At 37.9% G+C, this 7,109-nt stretch overlaps 1 long non-coding RNA gene across 1 annotated transcript; it reads right to left on the bottom strand.

The window, feature by feature from the left end:
* Nucleotides 1–1,386: 1,386 nt before the first annotated feature.
* Nucleotides 1,387–6,383, bottom strand: LOC139137865 (uncharacterized). Its single transcript, XR_011553463.1, has 6 exons — nucleotides 6,343–6,383; nucleotides 6,008–6,074; nucleotides 5,751–5,768; nucleotides 4,942–5,208; nucleotides 2,164–2,210; nucleotides 1,387–1,609 (listed from the first exon to the last, which is right to left on the bottom strand). It is a non-coding gene; the product is annotated as an uncharacterized lncRNA (long non-coding RNA).
* Nucleotides 6,384–7,109: the final 726 nt, after the last annotated feature.

Consider the following 7,109-nt stretch of genomic DNA (forward strand, 5'->3'; position numbering starts at 1 on the left):
GCATATAAAGACACGCGCAGACAGGTGGAAAAATAATAAGCTTATTTGTACCTGTTCGAAAATATTGTTTTGTCGGCAGCGGCAGATTTAGCCGTTTTCGAGCCTGTGGCGGCCATGGCGCCACTGTATGATTGTTTGCACAAATGAAGTAAAACAGAGACGGAAAATTTACTGAATAGCGATTGGTCAGAAGTTCACCTTCACTACAGCAGCCAATCGTGCACCTACAAGTGTTTCCTCCGAAACTTCTGACCAATCGCTAGTCAGTAATTCCCCGTCTGACTTTCTGATAGAGCACGAGGTCGTGTCACTCCAAGCTGCAAGCTTAAATGAGGAAGGGCACCTCGCTAGAAGCCAAGGTTCCCCCACTCCGCCCTCAGTGGCAAATTACTTTAAAATCTCTGTAAGTGATTGTGTTAAAGTTGAACTTTATATCTGAGATGCACATCGTGCAAATTCACGTCTTTCCTTATATAGTTACACAAAGTTTACACTCTTTTGCTTTGCGTTTATGAGGTCTCACACCATTGTCTTTTTGCGTGGCAAGTTACTCACACTTCTCCAGAGAGCTTTTCTCTAACAAAAATTAACGAATAGGATTTGGATAATTGGATTTCCATATTTTGCAAATTTCTCAAAAGTGTTAGGTGCCATATAGCTAAATGTTGCAATATCGCAAATTACTCATAAAAACAAGTGTGTAATATAAAAAGAAAAGCAGATGAGATAACATTTGTAGATTAAATCTACATTACTTCACCATCCAATTATCCAAAATTAGTTCCAATTGTGTTATCTCTAGTTTTTAGCGCGGGATGCGAGCCACTGTACCATTTCTCTCTTAGCTAAGACTGATTCCTGGGATTCAAGACTACACAAGAATAAAGCGCTAGCTTGTGAGCCACCTTCGCCTTCGCAGAATTGTGAGCCACTTTCCCTAATAAGTAGATTGTGAGTTACGTGTTTAATTCAGTGATTGAGAGTGTAGACAAAACTTGAAAAATGTTCTTTATTCACAAAAAGGTCACTCTAAAAAGGAAGAAAAACAAAAAAACCCAAAGAATAAAAATGGTCAAGTAATTTTATTTTCTTATTATTCATCTCTTTTTTCACCATACATGTATTTGCATTATTTACGAAGCCCTGTGGCATATCATGCACCAGTGTTAGGGAGTGGTCAAACCGAGTGGTATATCTGTTGCTGAGTTGTTTTATTGCTATTTTATCATGACAGTATAGTGAACTTCTGGCATGAAACGTAAAAAAAACCCAATTATTCTTTCTATAGCTAATTGCTTGGGTGTGTTCCATCTGCACTATATCGCGAATATAGCACTGTAGTATTGTGCAAAGTAATAAATAATACAACCAAGACGGAAATCGGAAAGTGCACATGCATGACAATCAGTAAGGAAAAGAAGAAATAAAATGCGTCTTTAAAACTACGACACCACGCAATGAGGCAAACGTGGGACAACAAAGCGAAGGTAAGTTGTTAACTTCTTTTTGATAGTCGGGAAAAGGACGTGTGCTATAATGATAGGTTCATAATCCGCGCCATTAAATGTCAAAGATATTTGCCTCGTGTACGCTTCTATTGTAGTGTTCACTGAAACACAAGAAAAATGCCAATTTGAAAACACCAGCTGGGATCAATCGAGTACTGCTACAGAACCTAAAAATTTTATGCGTGACATGTCAGAGGATTTCGGGACAAGAATTATCGACCGCTGTCCATTACAAAATATTAGCGAAGATGTTGACATTGTTCACAAATTCAAAATATTTGTCAAGCTTTCACCATAGAGTGGCTCAAACGCTGGTCATACCGCAGAGTTCAATATTGACACTCTTCGTACGTGTCGATCGTGTAGAGAAAAGGCAACAAGTCTATTTGAAATTGTGTGACTCTGTTCTGGAAATTGTGAAGTTTTCCATTATGTGTGGTATAACTGACTAAATATTCAGTTACAAATGGACCCTTGCTGGACACATCAGAATGATTGAATACTTAGTTTGGCTCCACAGAACTACAAACGGACATATGGAAAGAGAGAAGGAGATACTTATTGAACGATTTCAAGAAAACTCGCACGTTCTTAAGATATTCTGCGATCACATCATCCTCGTACACTCTTGTCAAATACTAGTATTGATAATTACCTTATTCAGAGGCAGGTCTTGTTATGTAGCCTATCCCCAATAACGACCTGGAAAAACAACCAGTCCTAATATAAGTACATCTAGCTTTGGAGATTTTAAACGACCATCAATCATTACTGATAGAGAGTCAGACATCTTTAAAGAAACAATTTGTTCTCAGGGATTGCCCACTTGGCCGATGAGATTGGAGAATGATGATACTCCTTACATGGGTATCAAGAGTATACGTGCGTTCAATAAAAACCCAGGGGGGGGGGGGGGCTGGATGAATTCAGGGGCTTTTGAAAATTCTTAGGGTAGTAGAACGGGACTTGAAAGTTTTGCTCTGCCTATAGGGGAACCTGAACATTTTTGATTCCTTTCCATGAAATTTAATAATATTTTAATGTCATCCAATTGTTTTAATGTTAGTAATAATCACACAAGATCTAGAACTATTTTGTCGCATTGCATTACTTTTATCTCGAAAAAACTAAATATGTCTTTTTATTTACACTTTACACAAATGATTGTCATGGTAATGAATCTACCCAACTTGTCAAGTACTCTGATGATTCTGCGTTAGTAGATTTATCCAACTCTGATACCACCTACTTTAGTGAAGTTGAAAATTTTTCGAAATGGTGTAAAGAAAACTATCTTGATTTGAATGTAAAAAAGACAAAGGAAATGGTTATTGATTTCAGGACAAAACCAACAGTCATTCCCAGTCTTTTGATAGATGATGTTGCAGTAGAAAGGGTTACTACATACAAATATTTAGGTACTATCTTAGACAACAAGCTAAATTTTAAAGCACACATTGATTACATTAACTCAAAGTGTCAGTCCAGGATTTATTGCCTTCAGAAGCTCAGATCACTCAGTGTCAATTCTGCAATCTTAAAAACGTTTTATCGTTGTTTTATCGAATCCGTGTTGACATTTTCATTTTTAGGCTGGTTTGGAGGTTTGAGTTTGTGTGGCAAAAACATTCTAGGTAGAATTGTGAATATATGTAACAAGATTGTTGATGGGCGACAGTTAAATCTCAGTGATCTATATATCCGACGCATAAAAAAGAAGGCAAAAGAGATTTTAAAAGATCAAAATCACGTCTTAAGTAGATTTTATGAGAACCTGCCATCAGGCCGTCGTTTACGGGTTCCAAAGTGTAGAGCTGTGAGAACGAAGCTGAGTTTTATTCCGAATTCAATTTCAATTTTAAACAAGTCAAATTAGGGTAATGTCCAGTCTCAGTTCTATCCCTTTGTGTGTAAGTGTATTGTGTGTTGTGTATTTGGTGTTAAGAACCACATGTAAATTTCTCTAGAGGAGATAATAGGCCTAAAGTTTTCTGAATCTGAATGTAGGATTTCCGTTAAAAGAAAACCACACAAGTAGGCCAAGCATCGGGACAGAAGCTGCAACTGTTGATAATTTTTTTTCGATATTTCTGTGCAGTACATCAAAAACAGTTTCGTACTGTCTCCCTACAGCGTGCTGAAACACACGATATTCAGTTTGTCGACAAAAGCCTGTACATAAGAATATTGGGTGATAATTGAATTAGAGTCTAGACTGAAAATCATTTGTCAATGATACAAAGGCGCAGTACATATTCACAGGCTGTGTTGGCAAGCTGAATACCGGACAGTTCATCATGCTTTAGGAAGTAGAAAAAGGATGCAGCTGTAATAAACTTAATAAAATTATTGTCAAAATTACCAAAGTTAGTCTAGAGCTACTGGCCTCCTATTGCCTACGGGTAGTGTCACTGTCACTGCATAACGGCAGTGACAGAGATAACTCTGAGTATGAAGTACTGAGCTGAAGGAGAGTTCGAGTCATGACAGTAAAACATACTTGTACACAAGATCAGGCCAGAAAGCTACACATGGAAGATCAGGAGACTTGAAAGTTATCTGGGAGTTTTGAATTCTGGCATATGAGAACAATCAAAAGTTAAAGAAAAAAGATGGGGGCACCATGCTTGATTTTCTAAATTTTCTCATTTTCATTGCAAAATAACACAAAAGTAAAACTTTGTACAGTAAAGACTCTAATTTAATGATGGAATGATTTCAATTTTACCAAATTTACCATTACTACACCAAAATTTCAGAGATTAAAACGTTTATTTAATGGAATATTTTAACCTTCCAGTATTGTCAATTGTAAAACTTATAAGTAGCAGTTAGTGTAGCCGGGAATTCACAATGTGCATATTCTCTCATGATTGTCATTTTATGTGCTCTTCAGTAGGTGCCATTGGCCTGGCCAGATCGAGTTGGATTAACTCAAGTGGCCTTTGACTGATAAATCAAAAAAGTCCACTGATACATTTAATACTGAATGAATTTAAGAATTTGCCCTAGAAATATAACTCTACAAACTGCTAATAACAGGTAGTGTCGAACATCTGCGAGCAGAATTACTGCCCAATACATGTTTATTTTTTTCTTTTGGGGACTTGAACATTTTTTAGGGTATTGAAGGGGTGGATCTGAAAAAAAATTAGTTTCAGTCGCGATTCCTCCCTAACCGTTAATTGTGAACGCAGTCTAATTTAACCAAAATTTTGACCAGAAGAGGCAAGTTCATTTCTACTGCACGAAACACGGTCGGCGTATAGTAATCGTGTGCACCAAGGTACATAGCTCTCGCACTCTTTTGATATACAAAGAACTGGAGACTTTGGGGGTGTTTGACTAAAACCATTTTGTCATCCGCGTCGAAGAAATAGTGCACATGCTCATTAGGCCTAGAATAAAAAAGCACATATAAAATTAACCTTACATTCGTAAACAACCTCCAAATATTTCGTAGTCAACGGACACGGATTACCGAAGAAGCTGTTCTGTGCGTCCAATTTACAGGAGTTCCTCCCCTCACATCGACCGCTAGTGACGCTGAAACTCGTCAGAGACTTGCAATTTGTGTTGCCAAAACAGACATTCTTCTTTAACCGACCTTACGTGGCATCTAAGATATGAATGGTACCACCGCGAGTACAAGACAAAGTCATGGAGCTGCCCTGACATGCGAGCTTGGTCACTACGTGACCTGGAGAGAGAGAGAGAGAGAGAGAGAGAGAGAGAGAGAGAGAGAGAGAGAGAGAGAGAGAGAGAGAGAGAGAGAGAGAGAGAACACGCTTAAACAGACTTTTTGACCGATCATAAGATTTTTGGAGACTAGAGGAAGTTGAAATGTAAAATATAAAACTGAGTTGGTTGTTCAAAATATTCACATTGCTGTACACCAAAACGTCATGTTGAATTCCTGAGAAAAGAGTATGCATACTCTGTCAAAAATATGTCTGCTCTGTCGGATCAGAAAAACACTGTGTACGGCATGTGGAACTGTGTCATTTTACTGAAAGTAGTGAACTGAAGAAACAAAATGCCGAAAAAGATCCTTGCAGATGTGAGTGTCACTTAATTTCTGAGATTAGTACAAATTAAGCAGCAAAATTTACAAATCAAGTCTTGAGAGACACTGCGGTAAACGATGACGTGGGGTGACTTTACTGTGATCTGAACGGTCGAAACAAGGAATTGTTTGACCTGTTCTCTCACAAGAGTAAGTATGGACTAACTCTTTCTTACCTCTACCGGCTGCTGAAACTGCAATGTAACAGAAACAAATATAAATTAACTGCAGTAATTTCAAAAGACGCGACATCATTTCATAGAGAGGGCGTTTTATAAGTTATACTAAGGATAGCAAGTACTATAGTTTAGTTTCTTCAGTAAAACATGTCAAAACTTTAAAAGGTTTGGTGATGAATTCTGCCCAAATAATTCTTTGAATTCACGATACTCCTGGTTCTTAAGAGTTGAATAAAAAAGGCGGATTCACGTACCTTTATCAGTAGCAGACGTGTAGAGGACTCCAGTAACAACGAAAAGTATGAATAGGAACATTTTGCACTGGAGAAATAAACAAGCAACAGTCAAAGCCAGATAAAGATTTACATGTCACCTCTAAGACAGACGAAGAGAACAAGGATAAGACAAAAAAGAGGAATATAGAAAGACATAGGTGGCTACACAACCATATGGATTCTGAGTATGGCTAAAACTGGACGGGATGTGAAAGTGACATTTGCATGTTCCGAAGTCTTTCTACGTTTCAATCTGAGAGATCTCTCGTCCGGTTTACCGAAGAAAACATAACGTAAAATAACAAAATACTCACCGTTTTCGACAACATTCCTCGTCTCTGGTGTCCTGTTGTACCACAGACAAATAGTATAGACTGTCTATGTTTGTCTGTGGTTGTACGGACGTATTCTGAGCACAAACTGTTGTACGTGTATGAGACTGACGGATGATGTTGGAGTTATCTTCATTTATAGCCGCATCATTCAATAAAGTAATTATTAAACCGTTCGAAAGAATTTATCATTAAAGTAAAAGACTAGCTCGTGTGGTGGGGTTACATCGCCGCAGGGAAAGGACAAAGATGGTGTGATGGCAAATACAACCCAAAAATTAAGCCGAACAACAAATACTCCATGGCTGGTAAATTGATAGCTGAAATACTATGGAGTCGAGAACGAACGTAAGCTATTAAAACCCTTAAGCTATTAAAACCCTTAGGCGAGGAATGGAAGTTTGGAAATACTGCAGTTTATTTTTTCTTTCACAAAGGAACTCATGAGGTGATGGATGTGTTGCAAGGCACCTATATTGTGCATAGACTGTTCCAGTCCGCCGTTGGCCATGACAATACGTCTAACACAATACCTTGTACTCGGTACTGTTGTGTACAATGAAGAAAGGAGTTGTGAATAATTGTTCCTTGGTGTTGGAATTTTTTGGCTGTGTTTAGAGGGGACATTAAAATATCATAACAATGCATCGAGATGATCTAAAATTCCATTCCAGCCAAAACTTGTCCCTATACACTTGCCCCCCTTGCAGAATGTGGTCAGTTATGCAAAGATCGCTCAAAATTTTCTA

This window comes from Ptychodera flava, chromosome 8 (assembly GCF_041260155.1).
Source record: "Ptychodera flava strain L36383 chromosome 8, AS_Pfla_20210202, whole genome shotgun sequence".
Classification (NCBI taxonomy): domain Eukaryota; kingdom Metazoa; phylum Hemichordata; class Enteropneusta; family Ptychoderidae; genus Ptychodera; species Ptychodera flava.